This window comes from Budorcas taxicolor, chromosome 1 (genome assembly GCF_023091745.1).
Source record: "Budorcas taxicolor isolate Tak-1 chromosome 1, Takin1.1, whole genome shotgun sequence".
In the NCBI taxonomy this organism is placed as follows: Eukaryota; Metazoa; Chordata; class Mammalia; order Artiodactyla; family Bovidae; genus Budorcas; species Budorcas taxicolor.
The window spans coordinates 63,212,503-63,239,375 of record NC_068910.1 but is presented as its reverse complement, the minus strand read 5'-3'; positions in this window follow the sequence as shown (position 1 = coordinate 63,239,375).

Sequence of the window (26,873 nt, the reverse complement as noted above, 5' to 3'; positions counted from 1 at the left end):
TCACGCTTCCTGTCACGGGGATCAAGGGATCTGTGGCTTTCCTTTGAGGCTTTCCCTGGAGGCTTTCCTTCTAGGCTTTCCCACGAGGCTTTCCCCCAGGGCTGTGCCACGTGCCACCTGGGTGTGAGTCGATCCTCGGCGTGAAAGACGAGCCGGTGAAGGGAAAAGAGGTTCCTCTGGAATGGACTGAGACATCTGGGGGACTCTTGGAATGGTGGCACGACCCTGGAGTTCCTCTCGCCGTTCCTGTTGAGAGGGCCTCCTCTTGAGATGCGACAGGAACGCCGGGAACTCTTTCCCGAGGAAGCAGGGAAAGGATCCCTCATCTCGAGCTACGAGGCGGATACGTGGCTCCTCTGGATGTGGGCGGGACCCTCGTATTTCCTCTCGAGTGGAGACGGGTATGTCGGGGAAATTCTTGATTGGCACAAAGCGTGTGAAGGACCCTTTCGAAGTTCCAGAGGTGAGGTGTGATCAGCCTCGAGACGCCTCAGCAGAAATGGGCCTCATCTCGTCTGGAGGGGAGAACCTCCTGGATTTTCTCGAGTTGCGGCAGGTCTTCTCAAGATACGACGGGGACCTCAGGGACCGGCTCTGGTGGCCTCAGGAATGCCAGTCCCTATGCGAGTTGTTAGGGGCCATCTCGGGATTCCTCTCCCTTCGATGGCGGGGCCGAAGACCTTGTGTGGAGTCGGGGCCGGAACCTGAGGATTCCTCTCCAGTGTTGCCATGGATCTTCGGGTGCTTCTGAGTCTCCCCAGGGGAGTCAGGCCTCGTCTCGAGTGGGGGCATGCACGTGCCTTTTCCTCCGGAGCTGCCGCAGTAATATCACGCTTGCTGTCACGTGGATTAAGGGATCTGTGGCTTTCCCTTGAGGGTTTCCCTGGAGGCTTTCCCTCGAAGCTTTCCCACGAGGCTTTCCCCCAGGGCTGTGCCACGTGCCACCTGGGTGTGAGTCGATCCTCGGCGTGAAAGACGAGCCGGTGAAGGGAAAAGAGGTTCCTCTGGAATGGACTGAGACATCTGGGGGACTCTTGGAATGGTGGCACCGCGCTGGAGTTCCTCTCGCCGTTCCTGTTGAGAGGGCCTCCTCTTGAGATGCGACAGGAACGCCGGGAACTCTTTCCCGAGGAAGCAGGGAAAGGATCCCTCATCTCGATCTACGAGGCAGATACGTGGCTCCTCTGGATGTGGGCGGGACCCTCCTGTTTCCTCTCGAGTGGAGACGGGTATGTCGGGGAAATTCTTTATTTTCACAAAGTGTGTGAAGGACCCTTTCGAAGTTCCAGAGGTGAGGTGAGATCAGCCTCGAGACGCCTCAGCAGAAATGGGCCTCATCTCGTCTGGAGGGGAGAACCTCCTGGATTTTCTCGAGTTGCGGCAGGTCTTCTCGAGATACGACGGGGACCTCAGGGACCGGCTCTGGTGGCCTCAGGAATGCCAGTCCCCATGCGAGTTGTTAGGGGCCATCTCGGGATTCCTCTACCTTCGATGGCGGGGCCGAAGACCTTGTGTGGAGTCGGGGCCGGAACCTGAGGATTCCTCTCCAGTGTTGCCATGGATCTTCGGGTGCTTCTGAGTCTCCCCAGGGGAGTCAGGCCTCGTCTCGAGTGGGGGCATGCACGTGCCTTTTCCTCCGGAGCTGCCGCAGTAATATCACGCTTGCTGTCACGTGGATTAAGGGATCTGTGGCTTTCCCTTGAGGGTTTCCCTGGAGGCTTTCCCTCGAAGCTTTCCCACGAGGCTTTCCCCCAGGGCTGTGCCACGTGCCACCTGGGTGTGAGTCGATCCTCGGCGTGAAAGACGAGCCGGTGAAGGGAAAAGAGGTTCCTCTGGAATGGACTGAGACATCTGGGGGACTCTTGGAATGGTGGCACCACACTGGAGTTCCTCTCGCCGTTCCTGTTGAGAGGGCCTCCTCTTGAGATGCGACAGGAACGCCGGGAACTCTTTCCCGAGGAAGCAGGGAAAGGATCCCTCATCTCGATCTACGAGGCAGATACGTGGCTCCTCTGGATGTGGGCGGGACCCTCCTGTTTCCTCTCGAGTGGAGACGGGTATGTCGGGGAAATTCTTTATTTTCACAAAGTGTGTGAAGGACCCTTTCGAAGTTCCAGAGGTGAGGTGAGATCAGCCTCGAGACGCCTCAGCAGAAATGGGCCTCATCTCGTCTGGAGGGGAGAACCTCCTGGATTTTCTCGAGTTGCGGCAGGTCTTCTCGAGATACGACGGGGACCGCAGGGACCGGCTCTGGTGGCCTCAGGAATGCCAGTCCCCATGCGAGTTGCTAGGGGCCATCTCGGGATTCCTCTCCCTTCGATGGCGGGGCCGAAGACCTTGTGTGGAGTCGGGGCCGGAACCTGAGGATTCCTCTCCAGTGTTGCCATGGATCTTCGGGTGCTTCTGAGTCTCCCCAGGGGAGTCAGGCCTCGTCTCGAGTGGGGGCATGCACGTGCGTTTTCCTCCGGAGCTGCCGCAGTAGTGTCACGCTTGCTGTCACGTGGATCAAGGGATCTGTGGCTTTCCTGAGGGTTTCCCTGGAGGCTTTCCCTCGAAGCTTTCCCACGAGGCTTTCCCCCAGGTCTGTGCCACGTGCCACCTGGGTGTGAGTCGATCCTCGGCGTGAAAAACGAGCCGGTGAAGGGAAAGGAGGTTCCTCTGGAATGGACTGAGACATCTGGGGGACTCTTGGAATGGTGGCACCACCCTGGAGTTCCTCTCGCCGTTCCTGTTGAGAGGGCCTCCTCTTGAGATGTGACAGGAACGCCGGGAACTCTTTCCCGAGGAAACAGGGAAAGGATCCCTCATCTCGAGCTACGAGGCGGAAAAGGGGCTCCTCTGGATGTGGGCGGGACCCTCCTGTTTCCTCCCGAGTGGAGACGGGTATGTTGGGGATCTTCTTGATTTACACCAAGGGTGTGAAAGACCCTTTCGAAGTTCCAGAGGTGAGGTGTGATCAGCCTCAAGACGCCTCAGCGGAAATGGGCCTCATCTCGCCTGGAGGGGAGAACCTTCTGGATTTTCTCGAGTTGCGGCAGGTCTTCTTGAGTTACGACTGGGACTTCAGGGACCCGCTCTGGTGGGCTCAGGAAAGGCCAGTCCCCATGCGAGTTGCTAGGGGCCATCTCGGGATTCCTCTCCCGTCCATGCCGGGGGCTAAGACCTTGTGTGGAGTCGGGGCCGGAACCCGAGGATTCCTCTCCAGTGTTGCCATGGAACTTGGGGTGCTTCTGAGCCTCCCCAGGGGAGTCAGGCCTCGTCTCGAGAGGGGGCATGCACGTGCGCTTTCCTCCCGAGCTGCAGAAGTAGTGTCACGCTTCCTGTCAGGTGGATCAAGGGGTCTGTGGCTTTCCATCTAGGCTGTCCCTCCAGGATTTCTCATAGGGCTGTGCCTCGTGCCACCTTGGTGTGAGTCGATCCTCGGCGTGAAAGACGAGCCGGTGAAGGGAAAAGACGTTCCTCTGGAATGGACTGAGACATCTGGGGGAGTCTTGGAATGGTGGCACGACCCTGGAGTTCCTCTCGCCGTTCCTGTTCAGAGTGCCTCCTCTTGAGATGCGACGGGAACGCTGGGAACTCTTTCCCGACGAAGCAGGGAAAGGATCCCTCATCTCGAGCTACGAGGCGGAAAAGGGGCTCCTCTGGATGTGGGTGGAACCCTCGTGTTTCCTCTCGAGTGGAGACGGGTATGTCGGGGAAATTCTTGATTGGCACAAAGCGTGTGAAGGACCCTTTCGAAGTTCCAGAGGTGAGGTGAGATCAGCCTCGAGAGCCTCAGCAGAAACGGGCCTCATCTCGTCTGGAGGGGAGAACCTCCTGGATTTTCTCGAGTTGCGGCAGGTCTCCTCGAGATACGACGGGGACCTCAGGGACCGGTTCTGGTGGCCTCAGGAAGGCCAGTCCCCATGCGAGTTGCTAGGGGCCATCTCGGGATTCCTCTCCCTTCGATGGCGGGGCCGAAGACCTTGTGTGGAGTCGGGGCCGGAACCTAAGAATTCCTCTCCAGTGTTGCCATGGATCTTCGCGTGCTTCTGATTCTCCCCAGGGGAGTCAGGCTTCGTCTCGAGTGGGGGCATGCACGTGCGCTTTCCTCCGGAGCTGCCGCAGTAGTGTCACGCTTGCTGTCACGTGGATCAAGGGATCTGTGGCTTTCCCTTGAGGCTTTCCCTGGAGGCTTTCCCTCGAAGCTTTCCCACGAGGCTTTCCCCCAGTGCTGTGCCACGTGCCACCTGGGTGGAGTCGATCCTCAGCGTGAAAGACGAGCCGGTGAAGGGAAAAGAGGTTCCTCTGGAATGGACTGAGAAATCTGGGGGAGTCTTGGAATGGTGGCACGACCCTGGAATTCCTCTCGCCGTTCCTGTTGAGAGGGCCTCCTCTTGAGATGCGACAGGAACACCGGGAACTCTTTCCCGAGGAAACAGGGAAAGGATCCCTCATCTCGACCTACGAGGCGGAAACGGGGCTCCTCTGGATGTGGGCGGGACCCTCGTGTTCCCTCTCGAGTGGAGACGGGTATGTCGGGGAAATTCTTTATTTTCACAAAGGGTGTGAAGGACCCTTTCGAAGTTCCAGAGGTGAGGTGAGATCAGACTCGAGACGCCTCAGCAGAAATGGGCCTCATCTCGTCTGGAGGGGAGAACCTCCTGGATTTTCTCGAGTTGCGGCAGGTCTTCTCGAGATACGACGGGGACCTCAGGGACCGGCTCTGGTGGCCTCAGGAATGCCAGTCCCCATGCGAGTTGCTAGGGGCCGTCTCGGGATTCCTCTCCCTTCGATGGCGGGGCCGAAGACCTTGTGTGGAGTCGGGGCCGGAACCTGAGGATTCCTCTCCAGTGTTGCCATGGATCTTCGGGTGCTTCTGAGTCTCCCCAGGGGAGTCAGGCCTCGTCTCGAGTGGGGGCATGCACGTGCGCTTTCCTCCGGAGCTGCCGCAGTAGTGTCACGCTTGCTGTCACGTGGATCAAGGGATCTGTGGCTTTCCCTTGAGGCTTTCCCTGGAGGCTTTCCCTCGAAGCTTTCCCACGAGGCTTTCCCCCAGTGCTGTGCCACGTGCCACCTGGGTGGAGTCGATCCTCGGCGTGAAAGACGAGCCGGTGAAGGGAAAAGAGGTTTTTCTGGAATGGACTGAGACATCTGGGGGACTCTTGGAATGGTGGCACCACGCTGGAGTTCCTCTCGCCGTTCCTGTTGAGAGGGCCTCCTCTTGAGATGCGACAGGAACGCCGGGAACTCTTTCCCGAGGAAGCAGGGAAAGGATCCCTCATCTCGATCTACGAGGCGGATACGTGGCTCCTCTGGATGTGGGCGGGACCCTCCTGTTTCCTCTCGAGTGGAGACGGGTATGTCGGGGAAATTCTTTATTTGCACAAAGGGTGTGAAGGACCCTTTCGAAGTTCCAGAGGTGAGGTGAGATCAGCCTCGAGACGCCTCAGCAGGAACGGGCCTCATCTCGTCTGGAGGGGAGAACCTCCTGGATTTTCTCGAGTTGCGGCAGGTCTCCTCGAGATACGACGGGGACCTCAGGGACCGGCTCTGGTGGCCTCAGGAAGGCCAGTCCCCATGCGAGTTGCTAGGGGCCCTCTCGGGATTCCTCTCCCTTCGATGGCGGGGCGGAAGACCTTGTGTGGAGTCGGGGCCGGAACCTGAGGATTCCTCTCCAGTGTTGCCATGGATCTTCGCGTGCTTCTGAGTCTCCCCAGGGGAGTCAGGCTTCGTCTCGAGTGGGGGCATGCACGTGCGCTTTCCTCCGGAGCTGCCGTAGTAGTGTCACGCTTGCTGTCACGTGGATCAAGGGATCTGTGGCTTTCCCTTGAGGCTTTCCCTGGAGGCTTTCCCTCGAAGCTTTCCCACGAGGCTTTCCCCCAGTGCTGTGCCACGTGCCACCTGGGTGGAGTCGATCCTCGGCGTGAAAGACGAGCCGGTGAAGGGAAAAGAGGTTCCTCTGGAATGGACTGAGAAATCTGGGGGAGTCTTGGAATGGTGTCACGACCCTGGAATTCCTCTCGCCGTTCCTGTTGAGAGGGCCTCCTCTTGAGATGCGACAGGAACACCGGGAACTCTTTCCCGAGGAAACAGGGAAAGGATCCCTCATTTCGACCTACGAGGCGGAAACGGGGCTCCTCTGGATGTGGGCGGGACCCTCGTGTTTCCTCTCGAGTGGAGACGGGTATGTCGGGGAAATTCTTTATTTTCACAAAGGGTGTGAAGGACCCTTTCGAAGTTCCAGAGGTGAGGTGAGATCAGCCTCGAGACGCCTCAGCAGAAATGGGCCTCATCTCGTCTGGAGGGGAGAACCTCCTGGATTTTCTCGAGTTGCGGCAGGTCTTCTCGAGATACGACGGGGACCTCAGGGACCGGCTCTGGTGGCCTCAGGAATGCCAGTCCCCATGCGAGTTGCTAGGGGCCATCTCGGGATTCCTCTCCCTTCGATGGCGGGGCCGAAGACCTTGTGTGGAGTCGGGGCCGGAACCTGAGGATTCCTCTCCAGTGTTGCCATGGATCTTCGGGTGCTTCTGAGTCTCCCCAGGGGAGTCAGGCCTCGTCTCGAGTGGGGGCATGCACGTGCGTTTTCCTCCGGAGCTGCCGCAGTAGTGTCACGCTTGCTGTCACGTGGATCAAGGGATCTGTGGCTTTCCTTGAGGGTTTCCCTGGAGGCTTTCCCTCGAAGCTTTCCCACGAGGCTTTCCCCCAGGTCTGTGCCACGTGCCACCTGGGTGTGAGTCGATCCTCGGCGTGAAAAACGAGCCGGTGAAGGGAAAGGAGGTTCCTCTGGAATGGACTGAGACATCTGGGGGACTCTTGGAATGGTGGCACCACCCTGGAGTTCCTCTCGCCGTTCCTGTTGAGAGGGCCTCCTCTTGAGATGCGACAGGAACGCCGGGAACTCTTTCCCGAGAAAACAGGGAAAGGATCCCTCATCTCGAGCTACGAGGCGGAAACGGGGCTCCTCTGGATGTGGGCGGGACCCTCCTGTTTCCTCCCGAGTGGAGACGGGTATGTTGGGGATCTTCTTGATTTACACCAATGGTGTGAAAGACCCTTTCGAAGTTCCAGAGGTGAGGTGTGATCAGCCTCAAGACGCCTCAGCGGAAATGGGCCTCATCTCGCCTGGAGGGGAGAACCTTCTGGATTTTCTCGAGTTGCGGCAGGTCTTCTTGAGTTACGACGGGGACTTCAGGGACCCGCTCTGGTGGGCTCAGGAAAGGCCAGTCCCCATGCGAGTTGCTAGGGGCCATCTCGGGATTCCTCTCCCGTCCATGCCGGGGGCTAAGACCTTGTGTGGAGTCGGGGCCGGAACCCGAGGATTCCTCTCCAGTGTTGCCATGGATCTTGGGGTGCTTCTGAGCCTCCCCAGGGGAGTCAGGCCTCGTCTCGAGAGGGGGCATGCACGTGCGCTTTCCTCCCGAGCTGCAGAAGTAGTGTCACGCTTCCTGTCAGGTGGATCAAGGGGTCTGTGGCTTTCCATCTAGGCTGTCCCTCCAGGATTTCCCACAGGGCTGTGCCTCGTGCCACCTTGGTGTGAGTCGATCCTCGGCGTGAAAGACGAGCCGGTGAAGGGAAAAGACGTTCCTCTGGAATGGACTGAGACATCTGGGGGAGTCTTGGAATGGTGGCACGACCCTGCAGTTCCTCTCGCCGTTCCTGTTCAGAGTGCCTCCTCTTGAGATGCGACGGGAACGCTGGGAACTCTTTCCCGACGAAGCAGGGAAAGGATCCCTCATCTCGAGCTACGAGGCGGAAAAGGGGCTCCTCTGGATGTGGGTGGAACCCTCGTGTTTCCTCTCGAGTGGAGACGGGTATGTCGGGGAAATTCTTGATTTGCACCAAGGGTGTGAAGGACCCTTTCGAAGTTCCAGAGGTGAAGTGTGATCAGCCTCGAGACGTCTCAGCGGAAATGGGCCTCATCTCGCCTGGAGGGGAGAACCTCCTGGATTTTCTCGAGTTGCGGCAGGTCTCCTCGAGATACGACGGGGACCTCAGCGACCGGCTCTGGTGGCCTCAGGAAGGCCAGTCCCCATGCTATTTGCTAGGGGCCATCTCGGGATTCCTCTCCGGTCGATGGCGGAGCCTAAGACCTTGTGTGGAGTTGGGGCCGGTACCTGAGGATTCCTCTCCAGTGTTGCCATGGATCTTCAGATGCTTCTGAGTCTCCCCAGGGGAGTCAGGCTTCGTCTCGAGTGGGGGCATGCACGTGCGCTTTCCTCCCGAGCTGCAGCAGTGGTGTCACGCTTCCTGTCACGTGGATCAAGGGATCTGTGGCTTTCCCTCGAGGCTTTCTCACGAGGCTTTGCCCCAGGGCTGTGCCACGTTCCACCTGGGTGTGAGTCGATCCTAGGTGTGAAAGAGGAGCCGAAAAAGGGAAGAGAGGTTCCTCTGGAATGGACTGAGACATCTGGGGGAGTCTTGGAATGGTGGCACGACCCTGGAGTTCCTCTCGCCGTTCCTGTTGAGAGGGCCTCCTCTTGAGATGCGACAGGAACGCCGGGAACTCTTTCCCGAGGAAGCAGGGAAAGGATCCCTCATCTCGATCTACGAGGCGGATACGTGGCTCCTCTGGATGTGGGCGGGACCCTCCTGTTTCCTCTCGAGTGGAGACGGGTATGTCGGGGAAATTCTTTATTTGCACAAAGGGTGTGAAGGACCCTTTCGAAGTTCCAGAGGTGAGGTGAGATCAGCCTCGAGACGCCTCAGCAGGAACGGGCCTCATCTCGTCTGGAGGGGAGAACCTCCTGGATTTTCTCGAGTTGCGGCAGGTCTTCTCGAGATACGACGGGGACCTCAGGGACCGGCTCTGGTGGCCTCAGGAATGCCAGTCCCCATGCGAGTTGCTAGGGGCCGTCTCGGGATTCCTCTCCCTTCGATGGCGGGGCCGAAGACCTTGTGTGGAGTCGGGGCCGGAACCTGAGGATTCCTCTCCAGTGTTGCCATGGATCTTCGGGTGCTTCTGAGTCTCCCCAGGGGAGTCAGGCCTCGTCTCGAGTGGGGGCATGCACGTGCGCTTTCCTCCGGAGCTGCCGCAGTAGTGTCACGCTTGCTGTCACGTGGATCAAGGGATCTGTGGCTTTCCCTTGAGGCTTTCCCTGGAGGCTTTCCCTCGAAGCTTTCCCACGAGGCTTTCCCCCAGTGCTGTGCCACGTGCCACCTGGGTGGAGTCGATCCTCGGCGTGAAAGACAAGCCGGTGAAGGGAAAAGAGGTTTTTCTGGAATGGACTGAGACATCTGGGGGACTCTTGGAATGGTGGCACCACGCTGGAGTTCCTCTCGCCGTTCCTGTTGAGAGGGCCTCCTCTTGAGATGCGACAGGAACGCCGGGAACTCTTTCCCGAGGAAGCAGGGAAAGGATCCCTCATCTCGATCTACGAGGCGGATACGTGGCTCCTCTGGATGTGGGCGGGACCCTCCTGTTTCCTCTCGAGTGGAGACGGGTATGTCGGGGAAATTCTTTATTTGCACAAAGGGTGTGAAGGACCCTTTCGAAGTTCCAGAGGTGAGGTGAGATCAGCCTCGAGACGCCTCAGCAGGAACGGGCCTCATCTCGTCTGGAGGGGAGAACCTCCTGGATTTTCTCGAGTTGCGGCAGGTCTCCTCGAGATACGACGGGGACCTCAGGGACCGGCTCTGGTGGCCTCAGGAAGGCCAGTCCCCATGCGAGTTGCTAGGGGCCCTCTCGGGATTCCTCTCCCTTCGATGGCGGGGCGGAAGACCTTGTGTGGAGTCGGGGCCGGAACCTGAGGATTCCTCTCCAGTGTTGCCATGGATCTTCGCGTGCTTCTGAGTCTCCCCAGGGGAGTCAGGCTTCGTCTCGAGTGGGGGCATGCACGTGCGCTTTCCTCCGGAGCTGCCGTAGTAGTGTCACGCTTGCTGTCACGTGGATCAAGGGATCTGTGGCTTTCCCTTGAGGCTTTCCCTGGAGGCTTTCCCTCGAAGCTTTCCCACGAGGCTTTCCCCCAGTGCTGTGCCACGTGCCACCTGGGTGGAGTCGATCCTCGGCGTGAAAGACGAGCCGGTGAAGGGAAAAGAGGTTCCTCTGGAATGGACTGAGAAATCTGGGGGAGTCTTGGAATGGTGGCACGACCCTGGAATTCCTCTCGCCGTTCCTGTTGAGAGGGCCTCCTCTTGAGATGCGACAGGAACACCGGGAACTCTTTCCCGAGGAAACAGGGAAAGGATCCCTCATCTCGACCTACGAGGCGGAAACGGGGCTCCTCTGGATGTGGGCGGGACCCTCGTGTTTCCTCTCGAGTGGAGACGGGTATGTCGGGGAAATTCTTTATTTTCACAAAGGGTGTGAAGGACCCTTTCGAAGTTCCAGAGGTGAGGTGAGATCAGCCTCGAGACGCCTCAGCAGAAATGGGCCTCATCTCGTCTGGAGGGGAGAACCTCCTGGATTTTCTCGAGTTGCGGCAGGTCTCCTCGAGATACGACGGGGACCTCAGGGACCGGCTCTGGTGGCCTCAGGAAGGCCAGTCCCCATGCGAGTTGCTAGGGGCCCTCTCGGGATTCCTCTCCCTTCGATGGCGGGGCGGAAGACCTTGTGTGGAGTCGGGGCCGGAACCTGAGGATTCCTCTCCAGTGTTGCCATGGATCTTCGCGTGCTTCTGAGTCTCCCCAGGGGAGTCAGGCTTCGTCTCGAGTGGGGGCATGCACGTGCGCTTTCCTCCGGAGCTGCCGTAGTAGTGTCACGCTTGCTGTCACGTGGATCAAGGGATCTGTGGCTTTCCCTTGAGGCTTTCCCTGGAGGCTTTCCCTCGAAGCTTTCCCACGAGGCTTTCCCCCAGTGCTGTGCCACGTGCCACCTGGGTGGAGTCGATCCTCGGCGTGAAAGACGAGCCGGTGAAGGGAAAAGAGGTTCCTCTGGAATGGACTGAGAAATCTGGGGGAGTCTTGGAATGGTGGCACGACCCTGGAATTCCTCTCGCCGTTCCTGTTGAGAGGGCCTCCTCTTGAGATGCGACAGGAACACCGGGAACTCTTTCCCGAGGAAACAGGGAAAGGATCCCTCATCTCGACCTACGAGGCGGAAACGGGGCTCCTCTGGATGTGGGCGGGACCCTCGTGTTTCCTCTCGAGTGGAGACGGGTATGTCGGGGAAATTCTTTATTTTCACAAAGGGTGTGAAGGACCCTTTCGAAGTTCCAGAGGTGAGGTGAGATCAGCCTCGAGACGCCTCAGCAGAAATGGGCCTCATCTCGTCTGGAGGGGAGAACCTCCTGGATTTTCTCGAGTTGCGGCAGGTCTTCTCGAGATACGACGGGGACCTCAGGGACCGGCTCTGGTGGCCTCAGGAATGCCAGTCCCCATGCGAGTTGCTAGGGGCCATCTCGGGATTCCTCTCCCTTCGATGGCGGGGCCGAAGACCTTGTGTGGAGTCGGGGCCGGAACCTGAGGATTCCTCTCCAGTGTTGCCATGGATCTTCGGGTGCTTCTGAGTCTCCCCAGGGGAGTCAGGCCTCGTCTCGAGTGGGGGCATGCACGTGCGTTTTCCTCCGGAGCTGCCGCAGTAGTGTCACGCTTGCTGTCACGTGGATCAAGGGATCTGTGGCTTTCCTTGAGGGTTTCCCTGGAGGCTTTCCCTCGAAGCTTTCCCACGAGGCTTTCCCCCAGGTCTGTGCCACGTGCCACCTGGGTGTGAGTCGATCCTCGGCGTGAAAAACGAGCCGGTGAAGGGAAAGGAGGTTCCTCTGGAATGGACTGAGACATCTGGGGGACTCTTGGAATGGTGGCACCTCCCTGGAGTTCCTCTCGCCGTTCCTGTTGAGAGGGCCTCCTCTTGAGATGCGACAGGAACGCCGGGAACTCTTTCCCGAGAAAACAGGGAAAGGATCCCTCATCTCGAGCTACGAGGCGGAAACGGGGCTCCTCTGGATGTGGGCGGGACCCTCCTGTTTCCTCCCGAGTGGAGACGGGTATGTTGGGGATCTTCTTGATTTACACCAATGGTGTGAAAGACCCTTTCGAAGTTCCAGAGGTGAGGTGTGATCAGCCTCAAGACGCCTCAGCGGAAATGGGCCTCATCTCGCCTGGAGGGGAGAACCTTCTGGATTTTCTCGAGTTGCGGCAGGTCTTCTTGAGTTACGACGGGGACTTCAGGGACCCGCTCTGGTGGGCTCAGGAAAGGCCAGTCCCCATGCGAGTTGCTAGGGGCCATCTCGGGATTCCTCTCCCGTCCATGCCGGGGGCTAAGACCTTGTGTGGAGTCGGGGCCGGAACCCGAGGATTCCTCTCCAGTGTTGCCATGGATCTTGGGGTGCTTCTGAGCCTCCCCAGGGGAGTCAGGCCTCGTCTCGAGAGGGGGCATGCACGTGCGCTTTCCTCCCGAGCTGCAGAAGTAGTGTCACGCTTCCTGTCAGGTGGATCAAGGGGTCTGTGGCTTTCCATCTAGGCTGTCCCTCCAGGATTTCCCACAGGGCTGTGCCTCGTGCCACCTTGGTGTGAGTCGATCCTCGGCGTGAAAGACGAGCCGGTGAAGGGAAAAGACGTTCCTCTGGAATGGACTGAGACATCTGGGGGAGTCTTGGAATGGTGGCACGACCCTGCAGTTCCTCTCGCCGTTCCTGTTCAGAGTGCCTCCTCTTGAGATGCGACGGGAACGCTGGGAACTCTTTCCCGACGAAGCAGGGAAAGGATCCCTCATCTCGAGCTACGAGGCGGAAAAGGGGCTCCTCTGGATGTGGGTGGAACCCTCGTGTTTCCTCTCGAGTGGAGACGGGTATGTCGGGGAAATTCTTGATTTGCACCAAGGGTGTGAAGGACCCTTTCGAAGTTCCAGAGGTGAAGTGTGATCAGCCTCGAGACGTCTCAGCGGAAATGGGCCTCATCTCGCCTGGAGGGGAGAACCTCCTGGATTTTCTCGAGTTGCGGCAGGTCTCCTCGAGATACGACGGGGACCTCAGCGACCGGCTCTGGTGGCCTCAGGAAGGCCAGTCCCCATGCTATTTGCTAGGGGCCATCTCGGGATTCCTCTCCGGTCGATGGCGGAGCCTAAGACCTTGTGTGGAGTTGGGGCCGGTACCTGAGGATTCCTCTCCAGTGTTGCCATGGATCTTCAGATGCTTCTGAGTCTCCCCAGGGGAGTCAGGCTTCGTCTCGAGTGGGGGCATGCACGTGCGCTTTCCTCCCGAGCTGCAGCAGTGGTGTCACGCTTCCTGTCACGTGGATCAAGGGATCTGTGGCTTTCCCTCGAGGCTTTCTCACGAGGCTTTGCCCCAGGGCTGTGCCACGTTCCACCTGGGTGTGAGTCGATCCTAGGTGTGAAAGAGGAGCCGAAAAAGGGAAGAGAGGTTCCTCTGGAATGGACTGAGACATCTGGGGGAGTCTTGGAATGGTGGCACGACCCTGGAGTTCCTCTCGCCGTTCCTGTTGAGAGGGCCTCCTCTTGAGATGCGACAGGAACGCCGGGAACTCTTTCCCGAGGAAGCAGGGAAAGGATCCCTCATCTCGAGCTACGAGGCGGATACGTGGCTCCTCTGGATGTGGGCGGGAACCTCGTATTTCCTCTCGAGTGGAGACGGGTATGTCGGGGAAATTCTTGATTGGCACAAAGCGTGTGAAGGACCCTTTCGAAGTTCCAGAGGTGAGGTGTGATCAGCCTCGAGACGCCTCAGCAGAAATGGGCCTCATCTCGTCTGGAGGGGAGAACGTCCTGGATTTTCTCGAGTTGCGGCAGGTCTTCTCGAGATACTACGGGGACCTCAGGGACCGGCTCTGGTGGCCTCAGGAAGGCCAGTCCCCATGCGAGTTGCTAGGGGCCGTCTCGGGATTCCTCTCCCGTCGATGGCGGGGCCTAAGACCTTGTGTGGAGTCGGGGCCGGAACCTGAGAATTCCTCTCTGGTGTTGCCATGGATCTTCGGGTGCTTCTGAGTCTCCCCAGGGGAGTCAGGCCTCGTCTCGAGTGGGGGCATGCACGTGCCTTTTCCTCCGGAGCTGCCGCAGTAATATCACGCTTGCTGTCACGTGGATTAAGGGATCTGTGGCTTTCCCTTGAGGGTTTCCCTGGAGGCTTTCCCTCGAAGCTTTCCCACGAGGCTTTCCCCCAGGGCTGTGCCACGTGCCACCTGGGTGTGAGCCGATCCTCGGCGTGAAAGACGAGCCGGTGAAGGGAAAAGAGGTTCCTCTGGAATGGACTGAGAAATCTGGGGGAGTCTTGGAATGGTGGCACGACCCTGGAATTCCTCTCGCCGTTCCTGTTGAGAGGGCCTCCTCTTGAGATGCGACAGGAACACCGGGAACTCTTTCCCGAGGAAACAGGGAAAGGATCCCTCATCTCGACCTACGAGGCGGAAACGGGGCTCCTCTGGATGTGGGCGGGACCCTCGTGTTTCCTCTCGAGTGGAGACGGGTATGTCGGGGAAATTCTTTATTTTCACAAAGGGTGTGAAGGACCCTTTCGAAGTTCCAGAGGTGAGGTGAGATCAGCCTCGAGACGCCTCAGCAGAAATGGGCCTCATCTCGTCTGGAGGGGAGAACCTCCTGGATTTTCTCGAGTTGCGGCAGGTCTCCTCGAGATACGACGGGGACCTCAGGGACCGGCTCTGGTGGCCTCAGGAAGGCCAGTCCCCATGCGAGTTGCTAGGGGCCCTCTCGGGATTCCTCTCCCTTCGATGGCGGGGCGGAAGACCTTGTGTGGAGTCGGGGCCGGAACCTGAGGATTCCTCTCCAGTGTTGCCATGGATCTTCGCGTGCTTCTGAGTCTCCCCAGGGGAGTCAGGCTTCGTCTCGAGTGGGGGCATGCACGTGCGCTTTCCTCCGGAGCTGCCGTAGTAGTGTCACGCTTGCTGTCACGTGGATCAAGGGATCTGTGGCTTTCCCTTGAGGCTTTCCCTGGAGGCTTTCCCTCGAAGCTTTCCCACGAGGCTTTCCCCCAGTGCTGTGCCACGTGCCACCTGGGTGGAGTCGATCCTCGGCGTGAAAGACGAGCCGGTGAAGGGAAAAGAGGTTCCTCTGGAATGGACTGAGAAATCTGGGGGAGTCTTGGAATGGTGGCACGACCCTGGAATTCCTCTCGCCGTTCCTGTTGAGAGGGCCTCCTCTTGAGATGCGACAGGAACACCGGGAACTCTTTCCCGAGGAAACAGGGAAAGGATCCCTCATCTCGACCTACGAGGCGGAAACGGGGCTCCTCTGGATGTGGGCGGGACCCTCGTGTTTCCTCTCGAGTGGAGACGGGTATGTCGGGGAAATTCTTTATTTTCACAAAGGGTGTGAAGGACCCTTTCGAAGTTCCAGAGGTGAGGTGAGATCAGCCTCGAGACGCCTCAGCAGAAATGGGCCTCATCTCGTCTGGAGGGGAGAACCTCCTGGATTTTCTCGAGTTGCGGCAGGTCTTCTCGAGATACGACGGGGACCTCAGGGACCGGCTCTGGTGGCCTCAGGAATGCCAGTCCCCATGCGAGTTGCTAGGGGCCATCTCGGGATTCCTCTCCCTTCGATGGCGGGGCCGAAGACCTTGTGTGGAGTCGGGGCCGGAACCTGAGGATTCCTCTCCAGTGTTGCCATGGATCTTCGGGTGCTTCTGAGTCTCCCCAGGGGAGTCAGGCCTCGTCTCGAGTGGGGGCATGCACGTGCGTTTTCCTCCGGAGCTGCCGCAGTAGTGTCACGCTTGCTGTCACGTGGATCAAGGGATCTGTGGCTTTCCTTGAGGGTTTCCCTGGAGGCTTTCCCTCGAAGCTTTCCCACGAGGCTTTCCCCCAGGTCTGTGCCACGTGCCACCTGGGTGTGAGTCGATCCTCGGCGTGAAAAACGAGCCGGTGAAGGGAAAGGAGGTTCCTCTGGAATGGACTGAGACATCTGGGGGACTCTTGGAATGGTGGCACCACCCTGGAGTTCCTCTCGCCGTTCCTGTTGAGAGGGCCTCCTCTTGAGATGCGACAGGAACGCCGGGAACTCTTTCCCGAGAAAACAGGGAAAGGATCCCTCATCTCGAGCTACGAGGCGGAAACGGGGCTCCTCTGGATGTGGGCGGGACCCTCCTGTTTCCTCCCGAGTGGAGACGGGTATGTTGGGGATCTTCTTGATTTACACCAATGGTGTGAAAGACCCTTTCGAAGTTCCAGAGGTGAGGTGTGATCAGCCTCAAGACGCCTCAGCGGAAATGGGCCTCATCTCGCCTGGAGGGGAGAACCTTCTGGATTTTCTCGAGTTGCGGCAGGTCTTCTTGAGTTACGACGGGGACTTCAGGGACCCGCTCTGGTGGGCTCAGGAAAGGCCAGTCCCCATGCGAGTTGCTAGGGGCCATCTCGGGATTCCTCTCCCGTCCATGCCGGGGGCTAAGACCTTGTGTGGAGTCGGGGCCGGAACCCGAGGATTCCTCTCCAGTGTTGCCATGGATCTTGGGGTGCTTCTGAGCCTCCCCAGGGGAGTCAGGCCTCGTCTCGAGAGGGGGCATGCACGTGCGCTTTCCTCCCGAGCTGCAGAAGTAGTGTCACGCTTCCTGTCAGGTGGATCAAGGGGTCTGTGGCTTTCCATCTAGGCTGTCCCTCCAGGATTTCCCACAGGGCTGTGCCTCGTGCCACCTTGGTGTGAGTCGATCCTCGGCGTGAAAGACGAGCCGGTGAAGGGAAAAGACGTTCCTCTGGAATGGACTGAGACATCTGGGGGAGTCTTGGAATGGTGGCACGACCCTGCAGTTCCTCTCGCCGTTCCTGTTCAGAGTGCCTCCTCTTGAGATGCGACGGGAACGCTGGGAACTCTTTCCCGACGAAGCAGGGAAAGGATCCCTCATCTCGAGCTACGAGGCGGAAAAGGGGCTCCTCTGGATGTGGGTGGAACCCTCGTGTTTCCTCTCGAGTGGAGACGGGTATGTCGGGGAAATTCTTGATTTGCACCAAGGGTGTGAAGGACCCTTTCGAAGTTCCAGAGGTGAAGTGTGATCAGCCTCGAGACGTCTCAGCGGAAATGGGCCTCATCTCGCCTGGAGGGGAGAACCTCCTGGATTTTCTCGAGTTGCGGCAGGTCTCCTCGAGATACGACGGGGACCTCAGCGACCGGCTCTGGTGGCCTCAGGAAGGCCAGTCCCCATGCTATTTGCTAGGGGCCATCTCGGGATTCCTCTCCGGTCGATGGCGGAGCCTAAGACCTTGTGTGGAGTTGGGGCCGGTACCTGAGGATTCCTCTCCAGTGTTGCCATGGATCTTCAGATGCTTCTGAGTCTCCCCAGGGGAGTCAGGCTTCGTCTCGAGTGGGGGCATGCACGTGCGCTTTCCTCCCGAGCTGCAGCAGTGGTGTCACGCTTCCTGTCACGTGGATCAAGGGATCTGTGGCTTTCCCTCGAGGCTTTCTCACGAGGCTTTGCCCCAGGGCTGTGCCACGTTCCACCTGGGTGTGAGTCGATCCTAGGTGTGAAAGAGGAGCCGAAAAAGGGAAGAGAGGTTCCTCTGGAATGGACTGAGACATCTGGGGGAGTCTTGGAATGGTGGCACGACCCTGGAGTTCCTCTCGCCGTTCCTGTTGAGAGGGCCTCCTCTTGAGATGCGACAGGAACGCCGGGAACTCTTTCCCGAGGAAGCAGGGAAAGGATCCCTCATCTCGAGCTACGAGGCGGATACGTGGCTCCTCTGGATGTGGGCGGGAACCTCGTATTTCCTCTCGAGTGGAGACGGGTATGTCGGGGAAATTCTTGATTGGCACAAAGCGTGTGAAGGACCCTTTCGAAGTTCCAGAGGTGAGGTGTGATCAGCCTCGAGACGCCTCAGCAGAAATGGGCCTCATCTCGTCTGGAGGGGAGAACGTCCTGGATTTTCTCGAGTTGCGGCAGGTCTTCTCGAGATACTACGGGGACCTCAGGGACCGGCTCTGGTGGCCTCAGGAAGGCCAGTCCCCATGCGAGTTGCTAGGGGCCGTCTCGGGATTCCTCTCCCGTCGATGGCGGGGCCTAAGACCTTGTGTGGAGTCGGGGCCGGAACCTGAGAATTCCTCTCTGGTGTTGCCATGGATCTTCGGGTGCTTCTGAGTCTCCCCAGGGGAGTCAGGCCTCGTCTCGAGTGGGGGCATGCACGTGCCTTTTCCTCCGGAGCTGCCGCAGTAATATCACGCTTGCTGTCACGTGGATTAAGGGATCTGTGGCTTTCCCTTGAGGGTTTCCCTGGAGGCTTTCCCTCGAAGCTTTCCCACGAGGCTTTCCCCCAGGGCTGTGCCACGTGCCACCTGGGTGTGAGCCGATCCTCGGCGTGAAAGACGAGCCGGTGAAGGGAAAAGAGGTTCCTCTGGAATGGACTGAGACATCTGGGGGACTCTTGGAATGGTGGCACCACGCTGGAGTTCCTCTCGCCTTTCCTGTTGAGAGGGCCTCCTCTTGAGATGCGACAGGAACGCCGGGAACTCTTTCCCGAGGAAGCAGGGAAAGGATCCCTCATCTCGATCTACGAGGCGGATACGTGGCTCCTCTGGATGTGGGCGGGACCCTCCTGTTTCCTCTCGAGTGGAGACGGGTATGTCGGGGAAATTCTTTATTTGCACAAAGGGTGTGAAGGACCCTTTCGAAGTTCCAGAGGTGAGGTGAGATCAGCCTCGAGACGCCTCAGCAGGAACGGGCCTCATCTCGTCTGGAGGGGAGAACCTCCTGGATTTTCTCGAGTTGCGGCAGGTCTCCTCGAGATACGACGGGGACCTCAGGGACCGGCTCTGGTGGCCTCAGGAAGGCCAGTCCCCATGCGAGTTGCTAGGGGCCATCTCGGGATTCCTCTCCCTTCGATGGCGGGGCCGAAGACCTTGTGTGGAGTCGGGGCCGGAACCTGAGGATTCCTCTCCAGTGTTGCCATGGATCTTCGCGTGCTTCTGATTCTCCCCAGGGGAGTCAGGCTTCGTCTCGAGTGTGGGCATGCACGTGCGCTTTCCTCCGGAGCTGCCGCAGTAGTGTCACGCTTGCTGTCACGTGGATCAAGGGATCTGTGGCTTTCCCTTGAGTCTTTCCCTGGAGGCTTTCCCTCGAAGCTTTCCCACGAGGCTTTCCCCCAGTGCTGTGCCACGTGCCACCTGGGTGGAGTCGATCCTCGGCGTGAAAGACGAGCCGGTGAAGGGAAAAGAGGTTCCTCTGGAATGGACTGAGAAATCTGGGGGAGTCTTGGAATGGTGGCACGACCCTGGAATTCCTCTCGCCGTTCCTGTTGAGAGGGCCTCCTCTTGAGATGCGACAGGAACACCGGGAACTCTTTCCCGAGGAAACAGGGAAAGGATCCCTCATCTCGACCTACGAGGCGGAAACGGGGCTCCTCTGGATGTGGGCGGGACCCTCGTGTTTCCTCTCGAGTGGAGACGGGTATGTCGGGGAAATTCTTTATTTTCACAAAGGGTGTGAAGGACCCTTTCGAAGTTCCAGAGGTGAGGTGAGATCAGCCTCGAGACGCCTCAGCAGAAATGGGCCTCATCTCGTCTGGAGGGGAGAACCTCCTGGATTTTCTCGAGTTGCGGCAGGTCTTCTCGAGATACGACGGGGACCTCAGGGACCGGCTCTGGTGGCCTCAGGAATGCCAGTCCCCATGCGAGTTGCTAGGGGCCGTCTCGGGATTCCTCTCCCTTCGATGGCGGGGCCGAAGACCTTGTGTGGAGTCGGGGCCGGAACCTGAGGATTCCTCTCCAGTGTTGCCATGGATCTTCGGGTGCTTCTGAGTCTCCCCAGGGGAGTCAGGCCTCGTCTCGAGTGGGGGCATGCACGTGCGTTTTCCTCCGGAGCTGCCGCAGTAGTGTCACGCTTGCTGTCACGTGGATCAAGGGATCTGTGGCATTCCTTCAGGGTTTCCCTGGAGGCTTTCCCTCGAAGCTTTCCCACGAGGCTTTCCCCCAGGTCTGTGCCACGTGCCACCTGGGTGTGAGTCGATCCTCGGCGTGAAAAACGAGTCGGTGAAGGGAAAGGAGGTTCCTCTGGAATGGACTGAGACATCTGGGGGACTCTTGGAATGGTGGCACCACCCTGGAGTTCCTCTCGCCGTTCCTGTTGAGAGGGCCTCCTCTTGAGATGCGACAGGAACGCCGGGAACTCTTTCCCGAGAAAACAGGGAAAGGATCCCTCATCTCGAGCTACGAGGCGGAAACGGGGCTCCTCTGGATGTGGGCGGGACCCTCCTGTTTCCTCCCGAGTGGAGACGGGTATGTTGGGGATCTTCTTGATTTACACCAAGGGTGTGAAAGACCCTTTCGAAGTTCCAGAGGTGAGGTGTGATCAGCCTCAAGACGGCTCAGCGGAAATGGGCCTCATCTCGCCTGGAGGGGAGAACCTTCTGGATTTTCTCGAGTTGCGGCAGGTCTTCTTGAGTTACGACGGGGACTTCAGGGACCCGCTCTGGTGGGCTCAGGAAAGGCCAGTCCCCATGCGAGTTGCTAGGGGCCATCTCGGGATTCCTCTCCCGTCCATGCCGGGGTTAAGACCTTGTGTGGAGTCGGGGCCGGAACCCGAGGATTCCTCTCCAGTGTTGCCATGGATCTTGGGGTGCTTCTGAGCCTCCCCAGGGGAGTCAGGCCTCGTCTCGAGAGGGGGCATGCACGTGCGCTTTCCTCCCGAGCTGCAGAAGTAGTGTCACGCTTCCTGTCAGGTGGATCAAGGGGTCTGTGGCTTTCCATCTAGGCTGTCCCTCCAGGATTTCCCACAGGGCTGTGCCTCGTGCCACCTTGGTGTGAGTCGATCCTCGGCGTGAAAGACGAGCCGGTGAAGGGAAAAGACGTTCCTCTGGAATGGACTGAGACATCTGGGGGAGTCTTGGAATGGTGGCACGACCCTGGAGTTCCTCTCGCCGTTCCTGTTCAGAGTGCCTCCTCTTGAGATGCGACGGGAACGCTGGGAACTCTTTCCCGACGAAGCAGGGAAAGGAGCCCTCATCTCGAGCTAGGAGGCGGAAAAGGGGCTCCTCTGGATGTGGGTGGAACCCTCGTGTTTCCTCTCGAGTGGAGACGGGTATGTCGGGGAAATTCTTGATTTGCACCAAGGGTGTGAAGGACCCTTTCGAAGTTCCAGAGGTGAAGTGTGATCAGCCTCGAGACGTCTCAGCGGAAATGGGCCTCATCTCGCCTGGAGGGGAGAACCTCCTGGATTTTCTCGAGTTGCGGCAGGTCTCCTCGAGATACGACGGGGACCTCAGCGACCGGCTCTGGTGGCCTCAGGAAGGCCAGTCCCCATGCGAGTTGCTAGGGGCCATCTCGGGATTCCTCTCCGGTCGATGGCGGAGCCTAAGACCTTGTGTGGAGTTGGGGCCGGTACCTGAGGATTCCTCTCCAGTGTTGCCATGGATCTTCAGATGCTTCTGAGTCTCCCCAGGGGAGTCAGGCTTCGTCTCGAGTGGGGGCATGCACGTGCGCTTTCCTCCCGAGCTGCAGCAGTGGTGTCACGCTTCCTGTCACGTGGATCAAGGGATCTGTGGCTTTCCCTCGAGGCTTTCTCACGAGGCTTTGCCCCAGGGCTGTGCCACGTGCCACCTGGGTGTGAGTCGATCCTAGGTGTGAAAGAGGAGCGGAAAAAGGGAAGAGAGGTTCCTCTGGAATGGACTGAGACATCTGGGGGAGTCTTGGAATGGTGGCACGACCCTGGAGTTCCTCTCGCCGTTCCTGTTGAGAGGGCCTCCTCTTGAGATGCGACAGGAACGCCGGGAACTCTTTCCCGAGGAAGCAGGGAAAGGATCCCTCATCTCGAGCTACGAGGCGGATACGTGGCTCCTCTGGATGTGGGCGGGAACCTCGTATTTCCTCTCGAGTGGAGACGGGTATGTCGGGGAAATTCTTGATTGGCACAAAGCGTGTGAAGGACCCTTTCGAAGTTCCAGAGGTGAGGTGTGATCAGCCTCGAGACGCCTCAGCAGAAATGGGCCTCATCTCGTCTGGAGGGGAGAACCTCCTGGATTTTCTCGAGTTGCGGCAGGTCTTCTCGAGATACTACGGGGACCTCAGGGACCGGCTCTGGTGGCCTCAGGAAGGCCAGTCCCCATGCGAGTTGCTAGGGGCCGTCTCGGGATTCCTCTCCCGTCGATGGCGGGGCCTAAGACCTTGTGTGGAGTCGGGGCCGGAACCTGAGAATTCCTCTCTGGTGTTGCCATGGATCTTCGGGTGCTTCTGAGTCTCCCCAGGGGAGTCAGGCCTCGTCTCGAGTGGGGGCATGCACGTGCCTTTTCCTCCGGAGCTGCCGCAGTAATATCACGCTTGCTCTCACGTGGATTAAGGGATCTGTGGCTTTCCCTTGAGGGTTTCCCTGGAGGCTTTCCCTCGAAGCTTTCCCACGAGGCTTTCCCCCAGGGCTGTGCCACGTGCCACCTGGGTGTGAGTCTATCCTCGGCGTGAAAGACGAGCCGGTGAAGGGAAAAGAGGTTCCTCTGGAATGGACTGAGACATCTGGGGGACTCTTGGAATGGTGGCACCACGCTGGAGTTCCTCTCGCCGTTCCTGTTGAGAGGGCCTCCTCTTGAGATGCGACAGGAACGCCGGGAACTCTTTCCCGAGGAAGCAGGGAAAGGATCCCTCATCTCGATCTACGAGGCGGATACGTGGCTCCTCTGGATGTGGGCGGGACCCTCCTGTTTCCTCTCGAGTGGAGACGGGTATGTCGGGGAAATTCTTTATTTGCACAAAGGGTGTGAAGGACCCTTTCGAAGTTCCAGAGATGAGGTGAGATCAGCCTCGAGACGCCTCAGCAGGAACGGGCCTCATCTCGTCTGGAGGGGAGAACCTCCTGGATTTTCTCGAGTTGCGGCAGGTCTCCTCGAGATACGACGGGGACCTCAGGGACCGGCTCTGGTGGCCTCAGGAAGGCCAGTCCCCATGCGAGTTGCTAGGGGCCATCTCGGGATTCCTCTCCCTTCGATGGCGGGGCCGAAGACCTTGTGTGGAGTCGGGGCCGGAACCTGAGGATTCCTCTCCAGTGTTGCCATGGATCTTCGCGTGCTTCTGATTCTCCCCAGGGGAGTCAGGCTTCGTCTCGAGTGGGGGCATGCACGTGCGCTTTCCTCCGGAGCTGCCGCAGTAGTGTCACGCTTGCTGTCACGTGGATCAAGGGATCTGTGGCTTTCCCTTGAGGCTTTCCCTGGAGGCTTTCCCTCGAAGCTTTCCCACGAGGCTTTCCCCCAGTGCTGTGCCACGTGCCACCTGGGTGGAGTCGATCCTCGGCGTGAAAGACGAGCCGGTGAAGGGAAAAGAGGTTCCTCTGGAATGGACTGAGAAATCTGGGGGAGTCTTGGAATGGTGGCACGACCCTGGAATTCCTCTCGCCGTTCCTGTTGAGAGGGCCTCCTCTTGAGATGCGACAGGAACACCGGGAACTCTTTCCCGAGGAAACAGGGAAAGGATCCCTCATCTCGACCTACGAGGCGGAAACGGGGCTCCTCTGGATGTGGGCGGGACCCTCGTGTTTCCTCTCGAGTGGAGACGGGTATGTCGGGGAAATTCTTTATTTTCACAAAGGGTGTGAAGGACCCTTTCGAAGTTCCAGAGGTGAGGTGAGATCAGCCTCGAGACGCCTCAGCAGAAATGGGCCTCATCTCGTCTGGAGGGGAGAACCTCCTGGATTTTCTCGAGTTGCGGCAGGTCTTCTCGAGATACGACGGGGACCTCAGGGACCGGCTCTGGTGGCCTCAGGAATGCCAGTCCCCATGCGAGTTGCTAGGGGCCATCTCGGGATTCCTCTCCCTTCGATGGCGGGGCCGAAGACCTTGTGTGGAGTCGGGGCCGGAACCTGAGGATTCCTCTCCAGTGTTGCCATGGATCTTCGGGTGCTTCTGAGTCTCCCCAGGGGAGTCAGGCCTCGTCTCGAGTGGGGGCATGCACGTGCGTTTTCCTCCGGAGCTGCCGCAGTAGTGTCACGCTTGCTGTCACGTGGATCAAAGGATCTGTGGCTTTCCTTGAGGGTTTCCCTGGAGGCTTTCCCTCGAAGCTTTCCCACGAGGCTTTCCCCCAGGTCTGTGCCACGTGCCACCTGGGTGTGAGTCGATCCTCGGCGTGAAAAACGAGCCGGTGAAGGGAAAGGAGGTTCCTCTGGAATGGACTGAGACATCTGGGGGACTCTTGGAATGGTGGCACCACCCTGGAGTTCCTCTCGCCGTTCCTGTTGAGAGGGCCTCCTCTTGAGATGCGACAGGAACGCCGGGAACTCTTTCCCGAGAAAACAGGGAAAGGATCCCTCATCTCGAGCTACGAGGCGGAAACGGGGCTCCTCTGGATGTGGGCGGGACCCTCCTGTTTCCTCCCGAGTGGAGACGGGTATGTTGGGGATCTTCTTGATTTACACCAAGGGTGTGAAAGACCCTTTCGAAGTTCCAGAGGTGAGGTGTGATCAGCCTCAAGACGCCTCAGCGGAAATGGGCCTCATCTCGCCTGGAGGGGAGAACCTTCTGGATTTTCTCGAGTTGCGGCAGGTCTTCTTGAGTTACGACGGGGACTTCAGGGACCCGCTCTGGTGGGCTCAGGAAAGGACAGTCCCCATGCGAGTTGCTAGGGGCCATCTCGGGATTCCTCTCCCGTCCATGCCGGGGCCTAAGTCCTTGTGTGGAGTCGGGGCGGGAAACTGAGGATCGCTCTCTGGTGTTGCCATGGATCTTTGGGTGTTTCTGAGTCACCCCAGGGGAGTTAGGCCTCGTCTCGAGTGGGTCTTTCACGTGCGCTTTCCTCAGGAGCTTCAGCAGTAGTGTCACGCTTCCTGTCACGTGGATCAAGGGATCTGTGGCTTTCCCTCGAGGCTTTCCCAAAGGGCTGTGCCACGTGCCACCTTGGGGTGAGTGGATCCTCGGGGTGAAACACGAGCCGGTGAAGGGAAAAGAGGTTCCTCTGGAATGGACTGAGACATCTGTGGGACTCTTGGAATGGTGGCACGACCCTGGAGTTCCTTTCGGGGTTCCTGTTGAGAGGGCCTCCTCTTGAGATGCGACAGGAAAGCCGGAAACTTTCCCGAGGAAGCAGGGAAAGGATCCCTCATCTCGAGCGACGAGGCGGAAACGGGGCTCCTCTGGATGAGGGCGGGACCCTCGTGTTTCCTCTCGAGTGGAGATGGGTATGTTGGGGATCTTCTTGATTTACACCAAGGGTGTGAAAGACCCTTTCGAAGTTCCAGAGGTGAGGAGTGATCAGCCTCGAGACGCCTCAGCGGAAATGGGCCTCATCTCGCCTGGAGGGGAGAACCTTCTGGATTTTCTCGAGTTGCGGCAGGTCTTCTTGAGTTACGACGGGGACTTCAGGGACCCGCTCTGGTGGGCTCAGGAAAGGCCAGTCCCCATGCGAGTTGCTAGGGGCCATCTCGGGATTCCTCTCCCGTCCATGCCGGGGGCTAAGACCTTGTGTGGAGTCGGGGCCGGAACCCGAGGATTCCTCTCCAGTGTTGCCATGGATCTTGGGGTGCTTCTGAGCCTCCCCAGGGGAGTCAGGCCTCGTCTCGAGAGGGGGCATGCACGTGCGCTTTCCTCCCGAGCTGCAGAAGTAGTGTCACGCTTCCTGTCAGGTGGATCAAGGGGTCTGTGGCTTTCCATCTAGGCTGTCCCTCCAGGATTTCCCACAGGGCTGTGCCTCGTGCCACCTTGGTGTGAGTCGATCCTCGGCGTGAAAGACGAGCCGGTGAAGGGAAAAGACGTTCCTCTGGAATGGACTGAGACATCTGGGGGAGTCTTGGAATGGTGGCACGACCCTGGAGTTCCTCTCGCCGTTCCTGTTCAGAGTGCCTCCTCTTGAGATGCGACGGGAATGCTGGGAACTCTTTCCCGACGAAGCAGGGAAAGGATCCCTCATCTCGAGCTACGAGGCGGAAAAGGGGCTCCTCTGGATGTGGGTGGAACCCTCGTGTTTCCTCTCGAGTGGAGACGGGTATGTCGGGGAAATTCTTGATTTGCACCAAGGGTGTGAAGGACCCTTTCGAAGTTCCAGAGGTGAGGTGAGATCAGCCTCGAGACGTCTCAGCGGAAATGGGCCTCATCTCGCCTGGAGGGGAGAACCTCCTGGATTTTCTCGAGTTGCGGCAGGTCTCCTCGAGATACGACGGGGACCTCAGGGACTGGCTCTGGTGGCCTCAGGAAGGCCAGTCCCCATGCGAGTTGCTAGGGTCCATCTCGGGATTCCTCTCCCGTCGATGGCGGGGCCTAAGACCTTGTGTGGAGTCGGGGCCGGAACCTGAGGATTCCTCTCTGGTGTTGCCATGGATCTTCGGGTGCTTCTGAGTCTCCCCAGGGGACTCAGGCCTCGTCTCGAGTGGAGGCAAGCACATGCACTTTCCTCCCGGGCTGCAGCAACAGTGTCACGCTTCCTGTCACGTGGATCAAGGGATCTGTGGCTTTCCTTTGAGGCTTTCCCTGGAGGCTTTCCGTCTAGGCTTTCCCACGAGGCTTTCCCCCAGGGCTGTGCCACGTGCCACCTGGGTGTGAGTCGATCCTCGGCGTGAAAGACGAGCCGGTGAAGGGAAAAGAGGTTCCTCTGGAATGGACTGAGACATCTGGGGGACTCTTGGAATGGTGGCACGACCCTGGAGTTCCTCTCGCCGTTCCTGTTCAGAGGGCCTCCTCTTGAGATGCGACAGGAACGCCGGGAACTCTTTCCCGAGGAAGCAGGGAAAGGATCCCTCATCTCGAGCTACGAGGCGGAAACGGGGCTCCTCTGGATGTGGGCGGGACCCTCGTGTTTCCTCTCGAGTGGAGACGGGTATGTCGGGGAAATTCTTTATTTTCACAAAGGGTGTGAAGGACCCTTTCGAAGTTCCAGAGGTGAGGTGAGATCAGCCTCGAGACGCCTCAGCAGAAATGGGCCTCATCTCGTCTGGAGGGGAGAACCTCCTGGATTTTCTCGAGTTGCGGCAGGTCTTCTCGAGATACGACGGGGACCTCAGGGACCGGCTCTGGTGGCCTCAGGAATGCCAGTCCCCATGCGAGTTGCTAGGGGCCATTTCGGGATTCCTCTCCCTTCGATGGCGGGGCCGAAGACCTTGTGTGGA